This window comes from Hevea brasiliensis, chromosome 10 (assembly GCF_030052815.1).
Source record: "Hevea brasiliensis isolate MT/VB/25A 57/8 chromosome 10, ASM3005281v1, whole genome shotgun sequence".
NCBI lineage: Eukaryota > Viridiplantae > Streptophyta > Magnoliopsida > Malpighiales > Euphorbiaceae > Hevea > Hevea brasiliensis.
The window spans coordinates 56,312,999-56,339,158 of NC_079502.1; positions in this window are offsets into that span (position 1 = coordinate 56,312,999).

Sequence of the window (26,160 nt, forward strand, 5' to 3'; positions counted from 1 at the left end):
ATTAAGCATTTATACCATTTCAAAGTTTAAACCAAGGGAAGCAGAATTTTCAGTTTTTGGAACTCAACTTTACTGTTCCATTGGACACTATTGCAGTGGGAATTTGAAGAAATTGAAAACATGAAAGTTGTTCCTTATTTTGTCTAGTTGAATTTCCTTTTTTGAATCACTCCATTTGGAGTTTTGAAGCTTCAGATATAGTCCAAAAACCACAGCTGGCCGGATTTCCATTCTGCAGAAATTACCAAATCTACAGTAACATGAACAAAGGATCAGGATCGCCATTTGGGTGAGGTTCTGGTCATAATTTGGGGTAGGTTTCCGCATGAAAGTTGTTTTTCTATGTCTTAACGTTTTTCTGTAAAACTTTCAGGTCAATTGACCATATCTACAGTGAGTTATGGCCAAATGAACGATTCATCGCTCATTTGGTCATTTCGCAGTCTTTTGCGAGGATCCGGATTGGGGCCAACTTTTGATCCTCTTGCTTTGGTCTTTTGGGCATGGTTTCTTCAGAAAAAATGTGCCATTATAAGCCTAGTTTCATGTCCAATTGGCCAAACACCAATTGGATCAACACAGCCAAAGATATGGCAGTCCAAGTGGACTGAAATTTCAGTCACCCTGCTGCACTCACAAGGCAGCATACTCATTCACTTGCCATGCTATATTTCTGTCCAAATTATGGTCAAATTTTCTCAAATGGTCACTAATTGACCATTAGGATGTTCTTTAACAATTTCATAAGCCAAGTTCCCATTTTGCTCCCAAAACCCTAATTCAAATTCATGATTTATACAATTTACCTTAGTTAGCTACTAATTCATTATTCCTATGTTTATAAACTTCAAACATGATTTCTAGTTCACTTCAAGCTCATCAAAAACACTCATTCCTATTCCTTCACTAGGGCAGCCGAAATTCATGTACACATACACATGAGTTTTTGTTCATTTAAATTACAATTCTTACTAAGTTCAAGTCCCTAATCATGAAATTAAAGAGTTTTAGGTATATAATGCACTAACCTCTTGTAAGCAGATTTTTCCAAGCCCCAAACTCCACTTTCTTTCTTCTTCTTGGCTGCCAATTGCTTTGTCTAGGTGTGGGATTAATTTTTGATGGACTTATGGGTTTTAGTGAGTGGATGAAGAGAAAATCAAGTTCAAAGCTTGATAAAAATGGTGGAAGAAGGGAGCAATGGTGGACGGCAAAAAGGAAGAGAAATAGGAAGAAGATGAAACTGAATTTTAGTCAAATTTGTCCCATTCTACTCATTTATCTAATGGAAATTTAAGTTTAATTAATAAAATTTTTAATGACATCATGAGTGATGTCATTAATCCTATTTTATTTTTCCTTTTTCTCTTCTTTTCTTTTTCCATTTTTCATTACAATTTTCATGATTTTAAATTTATTTTATGTGTCTTAATCTCTCTTATTTTAATTGACATTTAGGCCAAAAATCACCTTTGAAGGCGAAATGACCAAAATGCCCTCCATTTGGCTTAACGAGTCAAAATTGTCTGTACCGATTGAAAAATTTTTCTACGTATTTTCTTGGCATTCTAATGCCATAGGGACCTCAATGACCCTTCTCTGGAGTCTCAAAAATTATTTTATGATTTTTCCCCTGGGTCTAGGGCTCCTAGTTGCGAGAACCGCAACTTCCCTCTGGGTTACCACTCGCTAAGGCACCGGCTCGTTTAACTTGGTTGTATTTTATTTCTAAAATTTTTACTAAATTTTTCTTATTAATATTTGAGTTAATTATGGTTCTTGACTTTAGTTTAAATATTTTTTTAGACGTTCTAGCTGTCCGGACCGACACCGGTCACCGGAACAGTAGAATGTACGGAATTGCTACCGGGAGGGTGTTACAACTCTTCCCCTCTAATTTAAATTTCGTCCTCGAAATTTACCTGATGCAAACAGTTGAGGGAACTGTTGCCTCATCGTCTCTTCACTTTCCCAAGTTGCCTCCTCGGTGTTGTGGTGCCTCCAAAGCACTTTCACTAGTGGAATCCGCTTATTCCTCGATTCTTTTACTTCCCGAGCTAGGATTCGTAGGGGTTCTTCTTCATATGTCAAATCCAGTTGTATTTCAATTTCTTCCCTGGAGATGACATGTGAAGGATCTGAGCGGTATCTTCTGAGCATGGATACGTGGAACACATTGTGGATCTTGTCTAGCTCTGGTGGTAAAGCTAGCCTATAGGCCACTGGACCCATACGTTCAATGAATTCATATGGGCCAATGAACCTAGGGCTTAACTTACCTTTTCTTCCAAACCTCAGTACCTTCTTTTACGGTGACACCTTGAGGAACACTTTGTCGCCAACCACATATTCTATTTCTTTTCTCTTCAGGTCGGCATAAGATTTACATGCATGCGAGGCAACCATCATATTAGCTTTGATTAGTTTCACTTTCTCCTCGATCTGTTTCACTGTGTCCGGCCCTACCACTTATCTTCGCCCAATTCACCAAAGACACCGAGTTCTACATTTCCTCCTATACAGTGCTTCATATGGGGCCATTTGGATGCTAGCTTGGTAGCTATTGTTGTATGCAAATTCTGCCAGTGGGAGGTATCTATCCCAACTTCCCTCAAACTCAATGACACAACTCCTCAACATATCCTCAAGGACCTGACATATATTTCATGTTATTATTATCATTTTAATTCAATATATGTATCAATTTCATTGGTTTTAATTGTTTACCTGGATTACTCTTTCTGATTGCCCATCCGTTTGAGGATGGAATGTTGTGTTGAAATGGAGTTGTGTACCCAAGGATTCATGCAACTTCTTCCAGAATCTCGATGTAAACCTTGGGTCTCGATCAGATATGATGGAGAGTGGAATTCCATGTAGTCTAACTATCTCACTGATATACAATTTTGCTAACTTCTCCAGTGAGTAGTCAGTCCTAACTGGCAGAAAGTGTGCTGACTTTGTCAATCTATCAACTATCACCCATACTGCATCATGTTTCTTCTGGGTGAGAGGTAGACCACTTACAAAATCCATGGTGACCCGATCCCATTTCCATTCAGGTATGCGTATAGGCTATAGCAAACCTGATGGAACTTGATATTCTGCCTTGACTTGCTGACATGTCAAGGATTTAGTCACATAGTCAGCTATGTCCTTCTTCATACCAGGTCACCAATACTGAAGCTTCAGATCATGATACATCTTTGTACTTCCTGGGAGCATAGCATATACACTAGTGTGTGCCTCTTTCAGAATATTGGCCTTCAATTCCTCATCATCTGGTACACACAGTCTTCCTATGTAATACAAACACCCATCTGTTTTCACCTCAAAGTCAGTTGCTTTTCCCTCTGAGATTTTGCTCATAATAGCCATTAACTTTTCATCTGCCTTTTGCCCATCTAAAATCTGCTGTAGCAGGTTTGGCCTCACTTGTAAATCAGCCAAAATAGCTCCATCTCGAACCAAAGATAGACGGGCATTCAATGATCTCAAAGCTGTCATGGATTTTCTGCTCAAAGCATCAGCAACTACATTTGCCTTCCCAGGATGGTAGTCAATTACACAATCATAGTCCTTCAGGAACTCAATCCATCGTCTCTGTCTAAGGTTGAGCTCCTTCTGGGTTGGCAAATATTTCAGACTTTTGTGGTCTGTGTAAATGTAGCACTTTTCACCATACAAGTAATGCCTCCATATCTTCAGTGCGAAGATAATTGCTGCAAGCTCTAGATCATGGGTATGGTAATTATGTTCATGTGGCCTTAGCTGTTTGGAAGCATAAGCGACCACCTTCCCCTCTTGCATCAATACACACCCTAACCCATTATGTGAGGCATCACTATAGACCACGAAGTCCTTTCCTGACACTGGCTGTGTTAACACTGGTGCCTCTGTCAACATAGCCTTCAACTTCTCAAAACTGGTCTGACACTTGTCATTCCAGTTAAATCTGACATTCTTGTGTAAGAACTTGGTCATTGGAGCAGCTATTAGGGAAAACCCCTTCACAAATCTTCTGTAATACCCAGCTAGCCCCAAGAAGCTTCTGACCTCAGTTGTATTTCTGGGAGGCTTCCATTCCATCACTACTTCTATTTTCTTGGGATCCACCCTAATCCCATCAGCTGACACTATGTGTCCAAGGAATGCAATCTCATTCAAACAAAAGTCACAATTGGACAACTTAGCATACAGCTTCTTTTCTCTCAGGGTTTGTAGAACAATCCTCAAATGCTCATCATGTTCTTCCCTGGTCTTGGAATACACCAAAATATCATCAATAAAGACCACTACGAACCGATCTAGGTATGGATGGAAGATACGGTTCATAAGGTCCATAAATGCTGCTGGTGCATTTGTTAGGCCAAAGGGCATCACCAGGAACTCATAATGCCCATACCGGGTCCTGAATGCAGTCTTTGGCACATCTGCATCCTTCACCCTCAACTGATGATACTCTGATCTGAGATCAATTTTAGAAAATACTCCTGCTCCCTTCAACTGATCAAACAGATCATCAATTCTAGGCAACGGATATTTGTTCTTCACAGTCACTTTATTCAACTGCCGGTAATCGATGCATAGTCTCAAAGTCCCATCCTTCTTTTTCACAAACAGCACTGAAGCTCCCCATGGTGACACACTGGGGCGTATGAACCCTTATCAAGCAACTCTTGCAACTGAGTTTTCAACTCCCTTAGTTCCGTGGGTGCCATCCTATAAGGAGCATTGGAAATGGGTGCTGTACCCGGCAGTGTCTCAATAGCAAATTCAACTTCCCTTTCTGGTGGCAACCCGGGCAATTCTTCAGGAAATACTTCTGGGAAGTATCTTACTGTGGGTATATTACTAAGGTTTGGCTTAGCCTGCCTAGTATCCACCACATGTGCTAGGCAGACTTCACAGCCTTTTTTCATCATTCTTCTTGCAACTGTGGCTGAGATGACATTGGACAAGAAATCTGTCCTTTCACCCACAACAGTGATCTCATTACCCTCTGAAGTTTTTAAAGAAATTCTCTTCAATTTGCAGTCAACTATTGCCTGATGACGTGACAACCAGTCCATTCCCAAAATCACGTCAAACTCATGGAAAGGTAACTCAATCAAGTGTGCCAAGAATTCATACCCCTGAATCCTTAACGGGCAACCCTTGTATACTTTGTTCACCACTACACTGTGGCCCAATGGATTAGTGACCAGAATGTCTTAGTCACTCTCCCCTACTAGTATCCCCCTTTCTACGGCTAGGTTGATGCAGATATATGAATGAGTGGATCCTGGATCCACCAATGCATGCACAGGTGTATTGTAGAGGGAGAACGTACCCCTGATGACATCCGGGGCTTCTTGCTCCTCCTGATCTGTAATAGCATAGGCTCTTGCTGGTGGTCTGCTGTCAGGCCTCTCTGCTGGCTCAGATGCAGGCCTTTGTGATGGTCCTACAGCCTCAGACTTGCCAGATTTTCTACCCCTCTGTGGTGCAGGAGTAGGTCTGTCTGCTTGTGTTGGAGCAGCTGTAGTAGTTCTGCGTGGGCAGTTTCTTAACTGATGCTCTGTTGACCCACACCTTAAACAGGCACCAGTCACTCTCCAACACTCTCCCTTATGCCATTTCAAACAATGTGGACATGCAGAAGACGTTGGGGCTGGTCCCCTGAACCCCATCCCTGGAGAGCTGCCCACTGATGGCGTGGACTGACCTCTCCTAGGGGTAAACTGTGGCCTGGGCCCCTGAGACTGACCCTGACCTTGTGGCTGGCCTGAACTCTGTGCAGATGGACCCTTGAACCTCTTCCCAGGTGCAGGAGATGAACTAGACTGACCCGGGCCCCTCTTCTGCTGTCTATCCCTTCTGGTCTGCTCACTGATTCTTACTTTTTCAACCTTTATTGCAGCTTCCACTAACTTGGTAAATTCTGTGATTCCCAGGGCAGTGAGCTGGATCTTGATGTTGTCATTTAGTCCCTCTTCAAATCTCTTACATCTTTCAGCTTCATTAGGGACTATCTCCCTTCCATAGCGGCTTAATCGAACAAATTCCTTCTCATATTCAGCCACTGACAACTGTCTCTGCCTCAGGTTAATAAACTCTCTTCTTCTCTCTTCCAGGTATACAGTGCCCACATATTTCTTCTTGAATTCGGAGAGAAAGAAGTCCCAAGTTACAGCTTCTAGCTGCACTTCACTGGACACCGTGTCCCACCATTCGTAGACATCATCTTGCAATAGAGATATGGCAACTTCCAAGTTTTGCTCTGATGTGTAGTGGAGTTGTTTTAAAACTCTGCCTGTTCTGTTCAACCAGTTCTCGGCTGCAACAGAATCATCTTCTCTCTTGCCATAGAAGTCCACTGCTCCAAACTTTCTTAGCCTTTCCAGGTGTGATTTCTGCTGTGGAGCTGGTGGTGGTGGTGGTGGTGGTGGTGCTGGCATTACCCCAGCCATTTGTCTAAAGAAATCGGCCATTTGCTGAAACATGGCTCATGAGGTCGAGGTGCTCGCTTGAGTCGGAGTAGGTTCTCCCATACCCCCAGTCTCAGCTGCTGCAGGTGGAGCATGACTCTCCACTTCCTCCTCAACTTCCCTCTGAGATGTAGGGTCCATATCCTATTCAAAATAAGAAAGATAAACAGATCTGCATTAGTGTCACTTCGACTCTTACAAATATAATGCATGGTATGGACTCAATCTAGGCCCAGAAACGCCTAAATTGTGCACTGATACCACTAAATGTGACACCCCTTCCCCGTGTACAGTATACCCGAGTAAGTAATGCCACACGGTGTACCGGCACACCCTAATATACCTTAATTAATTTATATCATGCTTGTGAATATAATTTATGAAATATAATTTATTTTAGCCATTTATCAAAAGCATTATTTATTTGAGGTTCCGAAAATTTTAAAGAAAATCCGGCGGAGTACCGACTAAAAATGGAGAAAACAGTTCTTCGGAACCTGTTAAAAACACTTCCAAATAATATCCAAACAATCCCAACTTCAATTCATCAACAGAGTCTCAATATCAAAATCTCAACATTTTTTTTAGTTTCAGTTCTCAATCATCATTTCTCAGGGTTCTCATATATAAACAACAATTAAATACTCAAATTACTTCCATACATAACCATAAATCTTTATTATTTACATGAACCTCAAAATACATTACATAAATCCAAATACATATGAGAAAATAAAAATTTAGTTACAAAATGACAAAATAACACCTAGTGCCCTACCAATGCACTGCAGGTAGTGAGGTGACATGGACACTGTGTAGAGCTACAGGATGAACTCACCCAGTCTGCGGTCTACTGGGCTCACGATCTGTATCTCCAGAAACTACGCGTGGCAAAAGCAACGCGCTAAGCAATAATGCTTAGTGGTGCAATAATAAAATAAAAGAAATAGCAAGAAAATAAATATGTAGTGAATGTATATGTTTAATTTGTTTTGAATTTGTATGTCATTAACTTTGTCCACTTTCATTCATTTGATTGCCCAAGTAACCTACACTAGATGACTGGACTGGATAAACGGGTAAACTGGCACTGGGTATCAAGTACCTCGGGCTGTCACACCATCGGTCACATATGCATCTCCCGGTGTGCAACAGCGGCTAACAAGTCAGAATACATCAGGCACAAGGCCAGATCTCAATACAAGGTCAGAATGGCTAAAAGCCATAAAATCACGGAATGGCATATTGTCATGTGCAGTACTGCTAACTGAACCCTATTGGCATGCCAAACTATCCAAACCAATCTTGTTAGGTATACTAGGGCATTTGAAACTTTTAAATTCTTCAATTTGTGAATTTCAAGTTTTGGTGTCACTATTCACCTCATTGGTCAACAAAAATGTTGACTTTTAGATAGAAAATATGTACATTGACTTTGGCACTCCCAACATACCACATTTGGCATTCAAAACTTGTTGGCATTAAGCATTTATACCATTTCAAAGTTTAAACCAAGGGAAGCAGAATTTTCAGTTTTTGGAACTCAACTTTACTGTTCCATTGGACACTATTGCAGTGGGAATTTGAAGAAATGGCAAACATGAAAGTTGTTCCTTATTTTGTCTAGTTGAATTTCCTTTTTTGAATCACTCCATTTGGAGTTTTGAAGCTCCAGATATGGTCCAAAAACCACAGCTGGCCGGATTTCCATTCTGCAGAAATTACCAAATCTACAAGAACATGAGCAAAGGATCGTGACTGCCATTTCGGTGAGGTTCTGGTCATAATTTGGGGTAGGTTTCTTCATGAAAGTTGTTTGTCTATGTCTTAACGTTTTTCTGTAAAAATTTCAGGTCAATTGACCATATCTACAGTGAGTTATGGGCAAATGAACAGTTTCATTTGGTCATTTCTGCAGGTGCTGTTGCAGGGGATCCGGATTGGGGCCAACTTTTGATCCTCTTGCTTTGGTCTTTTGGGCATGGTTTCTTCAGAAAAAATGTGCCATTATAAGCCTAGTTTCATGTCCAATTGGCCAAACACCAATTGGATCAACACAGCCAAAGATATGGCAGTCCAAGTGGACTGAAATTTCATCACCTCTTTGCACTCACAAGGCAAGATACTCATTCACTTGCCATGCTATATTTCTGTCCAAATTATGGTCAAATTTTCTCAAATGGTCACTAATTGACCATTAGGATGTTCTTTAACAATTTCATAAGCCAAGTTCATATTTTGCTCCCAAAACCCTAATTCAAATTCATGATTTATACAATTTACCTTAGTTAGCTACTAATTCATTATTCTTATGTTTATAAACTTCAAACATGATTTCTAGTTCACTTCAAGCTCATAAAAAACACTCATTCCTATTCCTTCACTAGGGCAGCCGAAATTCATGTACACATACACATGAGTTTTTGTTCATTTAAATTACAATTCTTACTAAGTTCAAGTCCCTAATCATGAAATTAAAGAGTTTTAGGTATATAATGCACTAACCTCTTGTAAGCAGATTTTTCCAAGCCCCAAACTCCACTTTCTTTCTTCTTCTTGGCTGCCAATTGCTTTGTCTAGGTGTGGGATTAATTTTTGATGAAGGGACTTATGGGTTTTAGTGAGTGGATGAAGAGAAAATCAAGTTCAAAGCTTGATAAAAATGGTGGAATAAGGGAGCAATGGTGGACGGCAAAAAGGAAGAGAAATAGGAAGAAGATGAAACTGAATTTTAGTCAAAATTTTCCCATTCTACTCATTTATCTAATGGAAATTTAAGTTTAATTAATAAAATTTTTAATGACATCATGAGTGATGTCATTAATCCTATTTTATTTTTCCTTTTTCTCTTCTTTTCTTTTTCCATTTTCCATTAAAATTTTCATGATTTTAAATTTATTTTATGTGTCTTAATCTCTCTTATTTTAATTGACATTTAGGCCAAAAATCACCTCTAAAGGCGAAATGACCAAAATGCACTCCGTTTGGCTTAACAGGTCAAAATTGTCTGTACCGATTGAAAAATTTTTCTCGGTATTTTCTTGGCATTCTAATGCCATAGGGACCTCAATGACCCTTCTCTGGAGTCTCAAAAATTATTTTATGATTTTTCCCCTGGGTCTAGGGCTCCTAGTTGCGAGAACCGCAACTTCCCTCTGGGTTACCCCTCGCTAGGGCACCGGCTCGTTTAACTTGGTTGTATTTTATTTCTAAAATTTTTACTAAATTTTTCTTATTAATATTTGAGTTAATTATGGCTCCTGACTTTAGTTTAAATATTTTTCCAGATGTTCTAGCTGTCCGGACCGACACCGGTCACCGGAATAGTAGAATGTATGGAATTGCTACCGGGAGGGTGTTACAATCTCTGTCAAACACAATTGATACTGGCACTCCATGCAATTTTACAATTTCATATATGTACAATCTGGCCAATCTTTCCAGGCTATAGTCCGTCCGAACTGGCAAAAAGTGAGCAGACTTGGTCAGTCTGTCAATATAACCCATACTGCATCATGACTATTCTGTGTCCTTGGAAGTCCTGTAACAAAAACTATAGTTATTCGTTTCCATTTCCACTCTGGTACTGGCAATAGATGTGACACCCCTTACCGTGTACAGTATACCCGAGTAAGTAATGCCACCTGGTGTACCGGCACACTCTAATATTCCTCAATTAATTTAGACAATGCTTTTGCATATAATTTATGAAATACAATTTATTTAAACCATTTATCAAAAGTATCATTCATTTAAGGTTCCGAAAATTTTTAAGAAAATCCGGCGGAGTACCGACTAAAAGTGGAGAAAACCGTTCTTCGGAACCTGTTAAAAACACTTCCAATATTTTTATTCCATCATCTCAAACTCCAATATCAACACCAAACTCAATATCAATATCTCAATAATTTGTCAATTTCAGGTCTCAACAACCTTTTCATTTCTCAAAACATCCCTTTCTCAGGGTTCTCATATATAAACAACCATTAAATACTCAAATTAATACCATACATGACCATAAATCTTTATTATTTACAATAAGCTCAAAATACATTACATAAATCCCAAATACATATGAGAAATAAAAATTTAATTACAAAATGACAAAATGACATCTAGTGTCCTACCAATGCAATCGCAGTGACGAGGTGACACGGACATCGAGCAGAATCGGATGGACTCACCCATGCGTGGTCTACTGGGCTCGCGATCGGTATCTCCAGTACCTACGCGTGGCAAAAGCAACGCGCTAAGCAATAATGCTTAGTGGTGCAATAATATAATAAAAGAAAATAGCAAGAAAATAAATGTGTAGAGAATGTGTATGCTTTCTTTGTTTGGTATTGATATATTCATTGTTTCATTAACGTTGTTCACTTTTATTCATTTGGTTGCCCCAAGTAACCTCCACTAGACGCATCGGATCGATAACGGGTAACCGCACCGGGTACCTAGTACCTCGGGCCGTCACACCATCGGTCACATATGCATCTCCCTGTATACGTAACAGCCTAACAAGTCAGAATAATATTAGGCACAAGGCCAAGTCTCAATGCAAAGTCAGAATGGCCAAAAGCCATGAAATCACAGAATGGCATTTTTGCCATGTGCAGTACTGCTAACTGAACCCTATTGGCATGCCAAACTATCCAAACCAATCTTGTTAGGTATACTAGGGCATTTGAAACTCTTAAAGTTGTCAATTTGTGAATTTCAATTTTTTTGGTGTCACTGTGACACCCCTTACCCGACTACAGTGTAGCCGAGCAAGTTATGCCACTCAGTGTGCCGGAGCACTCTATTTTATCTTAATTCATTTTTATCATAGTTTTGAATATAACTTGTGAAATATAATTCATTTTAAGTCATTTATCGAAATTACTATTTATTTGAGGTTCCGAAAATTTTAAAGAAAATCCGGCAGAGTACCGGCTAAAAATGGAGAAAACAGTTCTTCGGGACCTGTGAAAAACACTTCCTATATTCATTTTCCATCATCTCAACTCCATTTATCAAATTCTCAACAATGTTCAATCTCAATTCTCATTCATCCATCTCATATGATACCATGCATAAATCATAGATAAACATTCACTTTTCCATTTACAACCACACTTCATTATTTACATGAATATCAAAATACATTACATAAGTTTCAAATACATATGAGAAAATAAAATCAATTACAAAATACCAAGATGACATCTAGCATCCTACCAATGCACTGCAGACAGTGAGGTGACACGCATAACTATGCGTAATCGCGGAACCGCTTACCGAACTGTGGTCTCTGGCGCTCTGTCAATCTTTCGCATCTACGCGTTGCAAAAGCGACGCGCTAAGCATAAAGCTTAGTGGTGCAAATAATAAAATAGAAAGAAATAATATGCAATATAAAAATCATAATTTCTTAGCCATTGTGTTCATAAGAACTGAATAATTACCAACTTAGTATTTAGTCGAGGGCTAATTACGTTTTATGATATTAACTTCTTCATGAATTTTAAGTTTTCATTGTATTCTATCGTAATCATTCCTGATATTTAATTTTCGTATTTTCTTTAACAATCAGTTCAGTTACAGTTATACTTTTCCATGCCCAAGTAACCTATACTGGACGACTGGACTGGATAACGGGTCGTTGGCACTGGACACTGCGGTGCCTCGGGCCGTCATACCATGGGACGCAGAACGTCAACCACGTATGCAGTCAGTATGGCTAAAAAGCCATGATATCACATAATCGGGCATAAAAGCCATGAATACTGGCATAAAAGCCATGAATACGGGCATAAAGCCATGAATACAGGCATAAAGCCTTTCCTTTCGTAGTACTGCTAAAACAATACCCTATTGGCATGCCAAACTATCCAAACCAATCACATTAGGCCTACTAGGGCATTTTCCATATTTAAGTTTCACAATTTTTGGATTTCAAGTTTTCATGTCACTATTCATTTCATTAGTCAACTAAAATGTTGACTTTTGCATAAACAATAGGTACATTGGTTTTAATACTCCCAACATGCCACATTTTGTATTCAAAACTTGTTGGTTTTGGTCACTTTCTCAAAGCTTAGGTCATTTTGGCAAAATTGCCAATTTTTGGTTTTGGTGTCACTATTCACCTCATTGGTCAACAAAAATGTTGACTTTTGGATAGAAAATAGGTGTATTGGTTTTAACACCTCAAACATACCACATTTTGTATTTCAAACTTGTTGGTATTGGTTGCCAATACCATTTTTAAGCTTTATGCTAATTGAGCAAAATTTTCGGTTTTCATGCTTCATCTTTACTGTTCCATTTATTATTTTTACAGTGAGAATTTGAGGAAATGGTAAACATGAAAGTTGTTCCTTATTCTGTCTAGTTGAATTTTCTTTTTTTGAATCACTCCATTTGGAGTTTTGTAGCTCAAGTTATGGCCAAAATAAGTTTACTGTTCACGTGCACTGTTCATGCTGCACTTTTGGGTTTTGGCAGATTTTGGTCCAACTTTGGTCAGTAATTTGACCAAGTTAAGTTCATAATTTGGTCTAACTTTCTTCATATGAAATGTTATACTATGCCTTAGTTTTCCATCGGTTCAAGAATCGCCTAAATCCGAGTTTTCCAGAGAGAGTTATAGCCATCCAAACATTACTACTCAAATCAAAATCTGCAGAGTTGCAGGTTTGAACAGTGACTGCCATTGCCATTTGGGTTAGGTTCTGGCCATAATTTGGTGTAGGTTCCTTCATGAAAGTTGTTTGTCTATGTCTTAACTTGATGCTGTAAAAATTTCAGGTCAATTGACCAAATCTACAGTGAGTTATGGCCAAATGAACAGTTACTGTTCATTTGGTCAATTCTGCAGGGGCTGTTGCAGGGTGTCCGGATTGGGGCCAAGTTTTGGCCCACTTGCTTTGGTCTTTTGGGCATGGTTTCTTCAGCAAAAATGTGTCATTATAAGCCTAGTTTCATGTCCAATTGGCCAAACACCAATTGGACCAACACAGCCCAAGTTATGGCTGTGTAATTGGACTGAATTTTCAGTCCCTTTGCTGCTGTCCGAGGGCAGCCTACCTCTTCACTTTGCAATCCTATTTTTCAGTCCAATTCATGGTCAACATACCTAAAATAGTCACTAATTGACCACTAAAATGTCCATTACTCAATTCAAATGCCAAGTCCAAATTTCACCCTTAAAACCCTAGCTTCCAATCCATGAATCATGCAACACATCCCAATTAAGGTCATCAATCATTCATATGTCATTATCTAAGCTTGTATTTAGATTTTAGCCCAATAAAACTCATCAATTCCTCATCCTATAAGTGCTGGCCAAATTTGGCTTTTCAATTTCACACATGATTTTCTTCAATTTCTTAATTATTTATTCATATTCAAACTAAATTTCAATAAGTAAACAAGATTAGGAAGTTAATATGCACTAACCTTTTTGAAACCAACCTTGAGCTTGTTATTCTTCAAGATTTCTCCTAGAACCATAATAATCATAATCAATTATAACTTCACTTTCCTAAATTAAATATCCAATAAAAATTCAATAGTATTTCCCCTTAAATTGGACTAAACTCCCATCATAAATCTTAAATCCACAACCCATTAATACCCAATCTGGCAGCTTGTGCATTCAAATTTATATATAATGATCTAACCGTTAGATAAATCCCAAATTTATACCATATATTCAAGACATCCCTATACAATATCAGTAAAAATTTCAGCATCAAATCATCTCTATATCATGAGATATCGAAACATTCATTCAACCCTTCACAATCTGAATTTTTGCAGAAATCAGTCTTACTCAGACAGCTCATGCAAAACAATTTATATCTCATAAACCACAAGTCTAAAATTCACCAAATTTTAACACAGCAGCCTCAACATCCCAAATATCATTTGTACCAAATTTCATAATTTTATAAGCATCCTAACTATTTATTTTTCTCAAATTTCAGTAGCCAAAATTCATAATTCAACCTACAGACAGCCTGTGTTCAACAATATGTTTCTCCAAATCCAACCGTTGAACAATCACCAAATTTTTACCATAACTTACACACATACATAGATTAAACATATCCAAAAATCAGCCTTAGATGTTGAGCCAAACTCACCTGGACGGAAAAGAAATATGCTGCCCTGCTGAACCCCTATTTCTGCTACTTCTCCTTCTCCTTCTTCCTTTCTTTCTTTCTTTCTTTTCCTTTTCTCTCTCTTTCTCTCTTATTCCAGCCCGTATGAAGAAGGAAACTGCTGGTTTCCTTTTTTTTTATCTCATTTTAAGTCATTTTTATCTCTTTTTATTGGTTTGTCAAATGGTGATTGTAGGTGGCTTTTAAATGACTTCACCATATGTCATAATTAAGCATTTTCCTTCATTTTCTTTTCTTCTTTTCTCTACTCATTTTCAATTCAATTTTTAGCAATATTTATTCATATTTTGAGTCATAATAATTATTTACTCAACTGGACAAGTCGGCCAAAAATCACCTCTGAAGGCGAAATGACCAAAATGCCCTCCGTTTGGCTTAACGGGTCAAAATTGTCTGTACCGATTGAAAAATTTTTCTAAATATTTTCTTGGCATTCTAATGCCATAGGAACCTCAATGACCCTTCTCTGGAGTCCCAAAATTATTTTATAATTTTTCCCTGTCTAGGGCTCCTAGTTGCGAGAACCGCAACTTCCTCCTCAGGTTACCCATCGCTTGGGCACCGCTCATTTGACTTAAGCGTATTTTATTTCTAAAATTTTTACTGAATTTTTCTTATTAATATTTGAGTAAATTCTACTTCCTGACTTTAGATTAAATATTTTTCCGGACGTTCTAGCTGTCCGGACCGACACCGGTCACCGGAACAATAGAATGTACGGAGTTGCTACCGGGAGGATGTTACAACTCTTCCCCTCTAATTTAAATTTCGTCCTCGAAATTTATCCGGTGTAAATAGTCGAGGAGCTATTACCTCCTTATTTCTTCACCTGTCCGTGTTATCCTACTTCACTTTCTCCTTAGTCTTAATCCTATCCTCAAACAGTTATGTACTCATCCTTTTTCATCTTAAATATAGTCTCCTTCTCATCTCCATTCGCTATCTCATTGTCTCTTCACTCTCTTATTCCATACCTTAACCTAAAATAAACAGGAAATACAGATCTGCAATAGTGTCACCTCGACTCTTATGAATGCAATGCATGATATGCAGTCTATCTAGGTCCAGAAACGCCTAAACCGCGCTCTGATAACAATAAATGTGACACACCATACCCAACTACAGTGTAGCCGAGCAAGTTATGCCACTCAGTGTGCCGGAGCACTCTATTTTATCTTAATTCATTTTTATCATAGTTTTGAATATAACTTGTGAAATATAATTCATTTTAAGCCATTTATCGAAATTACTATTTATTTGAGGTTCCGAAAATTTTAAAGAAAATCCGGCAGAGTACCGGCTAAAAATGGAGAAAACAGTTCTTCGGGACCTGTGAAAAACACTTCCTATATTCATTTTCCATCATCTCAACTCCATTTATCAAATTCTCAACAATGTTCAATCTCAATTCTCATTCATCCATCTCATATGATACCATGCATAAATCATAGATAAACATTAACTTTTCCATTTACAACCACACTTCATTATTTACATGAATATCAAAATACATTACATAAGTTTCAAATACATATGAGAAAATAAAATCAATTACAAAATACCAAGATGACATCTAGCGTCCTACCAATGCACTGCAGACAGTGAGGTGACACAGACACTATGCGTAATCGTGAACCGCCTTACCGAACTGTGGTCTCGGCGCTCTGTCAATCTTGATCGCCTCACGTTGCAAAAGCGACGCGCTAAGCATAAAGCTTAGTGGTGCAAATAATAAAATAGAAAGAAATAATATGCAATATAAAAATCATAATTTCTTAGCCATTGTGTTCATAAGAACTGAATAATTACCAACTTAGTATTTAGTCGAGGGCTAATTACGTTTTATGATATTAACTTCTTCATGAATTTTAAGTTTTCATTGTATTCTATCGTAATCATTCCTGATATTTAATTTTCGTATTTTCTTTAACAATCGGGATTCGATTCTGATTATACTTTTCCATGCCCAAGTAACCTATCTTGGACGATCGATCGATAACGGGTCGTTGGCACCGACATCGCGCGCCGGGCGTCATACCATGGGACGCAGAACGTCAACCACGTATGCAGTCAGTATGGCTAAAAAGCCATGATATCACATAATCGGGCATAAAAGCCATGAATACTGGCATAAAAGCCATGAATACGGGCATAAAGCCATGAATACAGGCATAAAGCCTTTCCTTTCATAGTACTGCTAAAAAAATACCCTATTGGCATGCCAAACTATCCAAACCAATCACATTAGGCCTACTAGGGCATTTTCCATATTTAAGTTTCACAATTTTTGGATTTCAAGTTTTCATGTCACTATTCATTTCATTAGTCAACTAAAATGTTGACTTTTGCATAAACAATAGGTACATTGGTTTTAATACTCCCAACATGCCACATTTTGTATTCAAAACTTGTTGGTTTTGGTCACTTTCTCAAAGCTTAGGTCATTTTGGCAAAATTGCCAATTTTTGGTTTTGGTGTCACTATTCACCTCATTGGTCAACAAAAATGTTGACTTTTGGATAGAAAATAGGTGTATTGGTTTTAACACCTCAAACATACCACATTTTGTATTTCAAACTTGTTGGTATTGGTTGCCAATACCATTTTTAAGCTTTATGCTAATTGAGCAAAATTTTCGGTTTTCATGCTTCATCTTTACTGTTCCATTTATTATTTTTACAGTGAGAATTTGAGGAAATGGTAAACATGAAAGTTGTTCCTTATTCTGTCTAGTTGAATTTTCTTTTTTTGAATCACTCCATTTGGAGTTTTGTAGCTCAAGTTATGGACAAAATAAGTTTAGTGTTCACGCAATCGCTCATGCCGCACTTTTGGGTTTTGGCAGATTTTGGTCCAACTTTGGTCAGTAATTTGACCAAGTTAAGTTCATAATTTGGTCTAACTTTCTTCATATGAAATGTTATACTATGCCTTAGTTTTCCATCGGTTCAAGAATCGCCTAAATCCGAGTTTTCCAGAGAGAGTTATAGCCATCCAAACATTACTACTCAAATCAAAATCTGCAGAGTTGCAGGTTTGAACAGTGACTGCCATTGCCATTTGGGTTAGGTTCTGGCCATAATTTGGTGTAGGTTCCTTCATGAAAGTTGTTTGTCTATGTCTTAACTTGATGCTGTAAAAATTTCAGGTCAATTGACCAAATCTACAGTGAGTTATGGCCAAATGAACAGTTACTGTTCATTTGGTCAATTCTGCAGTGGCTGTTGAAGGGTGTCAGGATTGGGGCCAAGTTTTGGCCCACTTGCTTTGGTCTTTTGGGCATGGTTTCTTCAGCAAAAATGTGTCATTATAAGCCTAGTTTCATGTCCAATTGGCCAAACACCAATTGGACCAACACAGCCCAAGTTATGGCTGTGTAATTGGACTGAATTTTCAGTCCCTTTGCTGCTGTCCGAGGGCAGCCTACCTCTTCACTTTGCAATCCTATTTTTCAGTCCAATTCATGGTCAACATACCTAAAATAGTCACTAATTGACCACTAAAATGTCCATTACTCAATTCAAATGCCAAGTCCAAATTTCACCCTTAAAACCCTAGCTTCCAATCCATGAATCATGCAACACATCCCAATTAAGGTCATCAATCATTCATATGTCATTATCTAAGCTTGTATTTAGATTTTAGCCCAATAAAACTCATCAATTCCTCATCCTATAAGTGCTGGCCAAATTTGGCTTTTCAATTTCACACATGATTTTCTTCAATTTCTTAATTATTTATTCATATTCAAACTAAATTTCAATAAGTAAACAAGATTAGGAAGTTAATATGCACTAACCTTTTTGAAACCAACCTTGAGCTTGTTATTCTTCAAGATTTCTCCTAGAACCATAATAATCATAATCAATTATAACTTCACTTTCCTAAATTAAATATCCAATAAAAATTCAATAGTATTTCCTTAAATTGGACTAAACTCCCATCATAAATCTTAAATCCACAACCCATTAATACCCAATCTGGCAGCTTGTGCATTCAAATTTATATATAATGATCTAACCGTTAGATAAATCCCAAATTTATACCATATATTCAAGACATCCCTATACAATATCAGTAAAAATTTCAGCATCAAATCATCTCTATATCATGAGATATCGAAACATTCATTCAACCCTTCACAATCTGAATTTTTGCAGAAATCAGTCTTACTCAGACAGCTCATGCAAAACAATTTATATCTCATAAACCACAAGTCTAAAATTCACCAAATTTTAACACAGCAGCCTCAACATCCCAAATATCATTTGTACCAAATTTCATAATTTTATAAGCATCCTAACTATTTATTTTTCTCAAATTTCAGTAGCCAAAATTCATAATTCAACCTACAGACAGCCTGTGTTCAACAATATGTTTCTCCAAATCCAACCGTTGAACAATCACCAAATTTTTACCATAACTTACACACATACATAGATTAAACATATCCAAAAATCAGCCTTAGATGTTGAGCCAAACTCACCTGGACGGAAAAGAAATATGCTGCCCTGCTGAACCCCTATTTCTGCTACTTCTCCTTCTCCTTCTTCCTTTCTTTCTTTCTTTCTTTTCCTTTTCTCTCTCTTTCTCTCTTATTCCAGCCCGTATGAAGAAGGAAACTGCTGGTTTCCTTTGTTTTTTTATCTCATTTTAAGTCATTTTTATCTCTTTTTATTGGTTTGTCAAATGGTGATTGGAGGGGGGGCTTTTAAATGACTTCACCATATGTCATAATTAAGCATTTTCCTTCATTTTCTTTTCTCTACTCATTTTCAATTCAATTTTTAGCAATATTTATTCATATTTTGAGTCATAATAATTATTTACTCAACTGGACAAGTCGGCCAAAAATCACCTCTGAAGGCGAAATGACCAAAATGCCCTCCGTTTGGCTTAACGGGTCAAAATTGTCTGTACCGATTGAAAAATTTTTCTAAATATTTTCTTGGCATTCTAATGCCATAGGAACCTCAATCGTCTAGGGTTCCTAGTTGCGAGAACCGCAACTTCCCTCTGGGTTACCCATCGCTTGGGCACCGGCTCATTTGACTTAACTGTATTTTATTTCTAAAATTTTTACTGAATTTTTCTTATTAATATTTGAGTAAATTCTACTTCCTGACTTTAGATTAAATATTTTTCCGGACGTTCTAGCTGTCCGGACCGACACCGGTCACCGGAACAATAGAATGTACGGAGTTGCTACCGGGAGGATGTTACAACTCTTCCCCTCTAATTTAAATTTCGTCCTCGAAATTTATCCGGTGTAAATAGTCGAGGAGCTATTACCTCCTTATTTCTTCACCTTTCCGTGTTATCCTACTTCACTTTCTCCTTAGTCTTAATCCTATCCTCAAACAGTTATGTACTCATCCTTTTTCATCTTAAATATAGTCTCCTTCTCATCTCCATTCGCTATCTCATTGTCTCTTCACTCTCTTATTCCATACCTTAACCTAAAATAAACAGGAAATACAGATCTGCAATAGTGTCACCTCGACTCTTATGAATGCAATGCATGATATGCAGTCTATCTAGGTCCAGAACGCCTAAACCGCGCTCGATACCACTAAATGTGACACCCTTACCCAACTACAATTGTAGCCGAGCAAGTTATGCCACTCAAGGTCTGAGCACTCTATTTTATCTTAATTCATTTTTATCATAGTTTTGAATATAACTTGTGAAATATAATTCATTTTAAGCCATTTATCGAAATTACTATTTATTTGAGGTTCCGAAAATTTTAAAGAAAATCCGGCAGAGTACCGGCTAAAAATGGAGAAAACAGTTCTTCGGGACCTGTGAAAAACACTTCCTATATTCATTTTCCATCATCTCAACTCCATTTATCAAATTCTCAACAATGTTCAATCTCAATTCTCATTCATCCATCTCATATGATACCATGCATAAATCATAGATAAACATTCACTTTTCCATTTACAACCACACTTCATTATTTACATGAATATCAAAATACATTACATAAGTTTCAAATACATATGAGAAAATAAAATCAATTACAAAATACCAAGATGACATCTAGCGTCCTACCAATGCACTGCAGACAGTGAGGTGACACAGACACTATGCAGAACTGTGAACTGCCTTACCGAATCTGTGGTCTACTGGCGCTCTGTCCAATCTTCAGTACCTACGCGTTGCAAAAGCGACGCGCTAAGCATAAAGCTTAGTGGTGCAAATAATAAAATAGAAAGAAATAATATGCAATATAAAAATCATAATTTCTTAGCCATTGTGTTCATAAGAACTGAATAATTACCAACTTAGTATTTAGTCGAGGGCTAATTACGTTTTATGATATTAACTTCTTCATGAATTTTAAGTTTTCATTGTATTCTATCGTAATCATTCCTGATATTTAATTTTCGTATTTTCTTTAACAATCGATTCGATTCTGATTATACTTTTCCATGCCCAAGTAACCTATCTTTGGACGATCGGATCGATAACGGGTCGTTGGCACCGACATCTGCGGCGCCTCGGGCCGTCATACCATGGGACGCAGAACGTCAACCACGTATGCAGTCAGTATGGCTAAAAAGCCATGATATCACATAATCGGGCATAAAAGCCATGAATACTGGCATAAAAGCCATGAATACGGGCATAAAGCCATGAATACAGGCATAAAGCCTTTCCTTTCATAGTACTGCTAAAAAAATACCCTATTGGCATGCCAAACTATCCAAACCAATCACATTAGGCCTACTAGGGCATTTTCCATATTTAAGTTTCACAATTTTTGGATTTCAAGTTTTCATGTCACTATTCATTTCATTAGTCAACTAAAATGTTGACTTTTGCATAAACAATAGGTACATTGGTTTTAATACTCCCAACATGCCACATTTTGTATTCAAAACTTGTTGGTTTTGGTCACTTTCTCAAAGCTTAGGTCATTTTGGCAAAATTGCCAATTTTTGGTTTTGGTGTCACTATTCACCTCATTGGTCAACAAAAATGTTGACTTTTGGATAGAAAATAGGTGTATTGGTTTTAACACCTCAAACATACCACATTTTGTATTTCAAACTTGTTGGTATTGGTTGCCAATACCATTTTTAAGCTTTATGCTAATTGAGCAAAATTTTCGGTTTTCATGCTTCATCTTTACTGTTCCATTTATTATTTTTACAGTGAGAATTTGAGGAAATGGTAAACATGAAAGTTGTTCCTTATTCTGTCTAGTTGAATTTTCTTTTTTTGAATCACTCCATTTGGAGTTTTGTAGCTCAAGTTATGGCCAAAATAAGTTTACTGTTCACGTGCACTGTTCATGCTGCACTTTTGGGTTTTGGTAGATTTTGGTCCAACTTTGGTCAGTAATTTGACCAAGTTAAGTTCATAATTTGGTCTAAATTTCTTCATATGAAAAGTTCTACTATGCCTTAGGTTTCCATCGGTTCAAGAATCGCCTAAATCCGAGTTTTCCAGAGAGAGTTGTAGCCATCCAAACATTACTACTCAAATCAAAATCTGCAGAGTTGCAGGTTTGAACAGTGACTGCCATTGCCATTTGGGTTAGGTTCTGGCCATAATTTGGTGTAGGTTCCTTCATGAAAGTTGTTTGTCTATGTCTTAACTTGATGCTGTAAAAATTTCAGGTCAATTGACCAAATCTACAGTGAGTTATGGCCAAATGAACAGTTACTGTTCATTTGGTCAATTCTGCAGGGGCTGTTGCAGGGTGTCCGGATTGGGGCCAAGTTTTGGTCCACTTGCTTTGGTCTTTTGGGCATGGTTTCTTCAGCAAAAATGTGTCATTATAAGCCTAGTTTCATGTCCAATTGGCCAAACACCAATTGGACCAACACAGCCCAAGTTATGGCTGTGTAATTGGACTGAATTTTCAGTCCCTTTGCTGCTGTCCGAGGGCAGCCTACCTCTTCACTTTGCAATCCTATTTTTCAGTCCAATTCATGGTCAACATACCTAAAATAGTCACTAATTGACCACTAAAATGTCCATTACTCAATTCAAATGCCAAGTCCAATTTTCACCCTTAAAACCCTAGCTTCCAATCCATGAATCATGCAACACATCCCAATTAAGGTCATCAATCATTCATATGTCATTATCTAAGCTTGTATTTAGATTTTAGCCCAATAAAACTCATCAATTCCTCATCCTATAAGTGCTGGCCAAAATTTGCTTTTCAATTTCACACATGATTTTCTTCAATTTCTTAATTATTTATTCATATTCAAACTAAATTTCAATAAGTAAACAAGATTAGGAAGTTAATATGCACTAACCTTTTTGAAACCAACCTTGAGCTTGTTATTCTTCAAGATTTCTCCTAGAACCATAATAATCATAATCAATTATAACTTCACTTTCCTAAATTAAATATCCAATAAAAATTCAATATTATTTCCCCTTAAATTGGACTAAACTCCCATCATAAATCTTAAATCCACAACCCATTAATACCCAATCTGGCAGCTTGTGCATTCAAATTTATATATAATGATCTAACCGTTAGATAAATCCCAAATTTATACCATATATTCAAGACATCCCTATACAATATCAGTAAAAATTTCAGCATCAAATCATCTCTATATCATGAGATATCGAAACATTCATTCAACCCTTCACAATCTGAATTTTTGCAGAAATCAGTCTTACTCAGACAGCTCATGCAAAACAATTTATATCTCATAAACCACAAGTCTAAAATTCACAAAATTTTAACACAGAAGCCTCAACATCCCAAATATCATTTGTACCAAATTTCATAATTTTATAAGCATCCTAACTATTTATTTTTCTCAAATTTCAGTAGCCAAAATTCAGAATTCAACCTACAGACAGCCTGTGTTCAACAATATGTTTCTCCAAATCCAACCGTTGAACAATCACCAAATTTTTACCATAACTTCCACACATACATAGATTAAACATATCCAAAAATCAGCCTTAGATGTTGAGCCAAACTCACCTGGACGGAAAAGAAATATGCTGCCCTGCTGAACCCCTATTTCTGCTACTTCTCCTTCTCCTTCTTCCTTTCTTTCTTTCTTTCTTTTCCTTTTCTCTCTCTGTCTCTCTTATTCCAGCCCGTATGAAGAAGGAAACTGCTGGTTTCCTTTGTTTTTTTATCTCATTTTAAGTCATTTTTATCTCTTTTTATTGGTTTGTCAAATGGTGATTGGAGGGGGGGCTTTTAAATGACTTCACCATATGTCATAATTAAGCATTTTCCTTCATTTTCTTTTCTTCTTTTCTCTACTCATTTTCAATTCAATTTTTAGCAATATTTATTCATATTTTGAGTCATAATAATTATTTACTCAACTGGACAAGTCGGCCAAAAATCACCTCTGAAGGCGAAATGACCAAAATGCCCTCCGTTTGGCTTAACGGGTCAAAATTGTCTGTACCGATTGAAAAATTTTTCTAAATATTTTCTTGGCATTCTAATGCCATAGGAACCTCAATGACCCTTCTCTGGAGTCCCAAAAATTATTTTATAATTTTTCCCCCGGGTCTAGGGCTCCTAGTTGCGAGAACCGCAACTTCCCTCTGGGTTACCCATCGCTTGGGCACCGGCTCATTTGACTTAACTGTATTTTATTTCAAAAATTTTTACTGAATTTTTCTTATTAATATTTGAGTAAATTCTACTTCCTGACTTTAGATTAAATATTTTTTCGGACGTTCTAGCTGTCCGGACCGACACCGGTCACCGGAACAATAGAATGTACGGAGTTGCTACCGGGAGGATGTTACAACTCTTCCCCTCTAATTTAAATTTCGTCCTCGAAATTTATCCGGTGTAAATAGTCGAGGAGCTATTACCTCCTTATTTCTTCACCTTTCCGTGTTATCCTACTTCACTTTCTCCTTAGTCTTAATCCTATCCTCAAACAGTTATGTACTCATCCTTTTTCATCTTAAATATAGTCTCCTTCTCATCTCCATTCGCTATCTCATTGTCTCTTCACTCTCTTATTCCATACCTTAACCTAAAATAAACAGGAAATACAGATCTGCAATAGTGTCACCTCGACTCTTATGAATGCAATGCATGATATGCAGTCTATCTAGGTCCAGAAACGCCTAAACCGCGCTCTGATACCACTAAATGTGACACCCCTTACCCAACTACAAAGGTAGCCGAGCAAGTTATGCCACTCGATTGCTGAGCACTCTATTTTATCTTAATTCATTTTTATCATAGTTTTGAATATAACTTGTGAAATATAATTCATTTTAAGCCATTTATCGAAATTACTATTTATTTGAGGTTCCGAAAATTTTAAAGAAAATCCGGCAGAGTACCGGCTAAAAATGGAGAAAACAGTTCTTCGGGACCTGTGAAAAACACTTCCTATATTCATTTTCCATCATCTCAACTCCATTTATCAAATTCTCAACAATGTTCAATCTCAATTCTCATTCATCCATCTCATATGATACCATGCATAAATCATAGATAAACATTCACTTTTCCATTTACAACCACACTTCATTATTTACATGAATATCAAAATACATTACATAAGTTTCAAATACATATGAGAAAATAAAATCAATTACAAAATACCAAGATGACATCTAGCGTCCTACCAATGCAGACGGTGAGGTGACACATACACTATGCAGAACTGTGAACTGCCTTTACGAATCTGTGGTCTTCTGGCGCTCTGTCCAATCTTGATCGCACTACAGCGTTGCAAAAGCGACGCGCTAAGCATAAAGCTTAGTGGTGCAAATAATAAAATAGAAAGAAATAATATGCAATATAAAAATCATAATTTCTTAGCCATTGTGTTCATAAGAACTGAATAATTACCAACTTAGTATTTAGTCGAGGGCTAATTACGTTTTATGATATTAACTTCTTCATGAATTTTAAGTTTTCATTGTATTCTATCGTAATCATTCCTGATATTTAATTTTCGTATTTTCTTTAACAATCATCGATTCGATTCTGATTATACTTTTCCTTGCCCAAGTAACCTATCTTTGACGATCGATCGATAACGGTCGTTGGCACCGACACTGCGTGTCTCGCCGTCATACCATGGGACGCAGAACGTCAACCACGTATGCAGTCAGTATGGCTAAAAAGCCATGATATCACATAATCGGGCATAAAAGCCATGAATACTGGCATAAAAGCCATGAATACGGGCATAAAGCCATGAATACAGGCATAAAGCCTTTCCTTTCGTAGTACTGCTAAAACAATACCCTATTGGCATGCCAAACTATCCAAACCAATCACATTAGGCCTACTAGGGCATTTTCCATATTTAAGTTTCACAATTTTTGGATTTCAAGTTTTCATGTCACTATTCATTTCATTAGTCAACTAAAATGTTGACTTTTGCATAAACAATAGGTACATTGGTTTTAATACTCCCAACATGCCATATTTTGTATTCAAAACTTGTTGGTTTTGGTCACTTTCTCAAAGCTTAGGTCATTTTGGCAAAATTGCCAATTTTTGGTTTTGGTGTCACTATTCACCTCATTGGTCA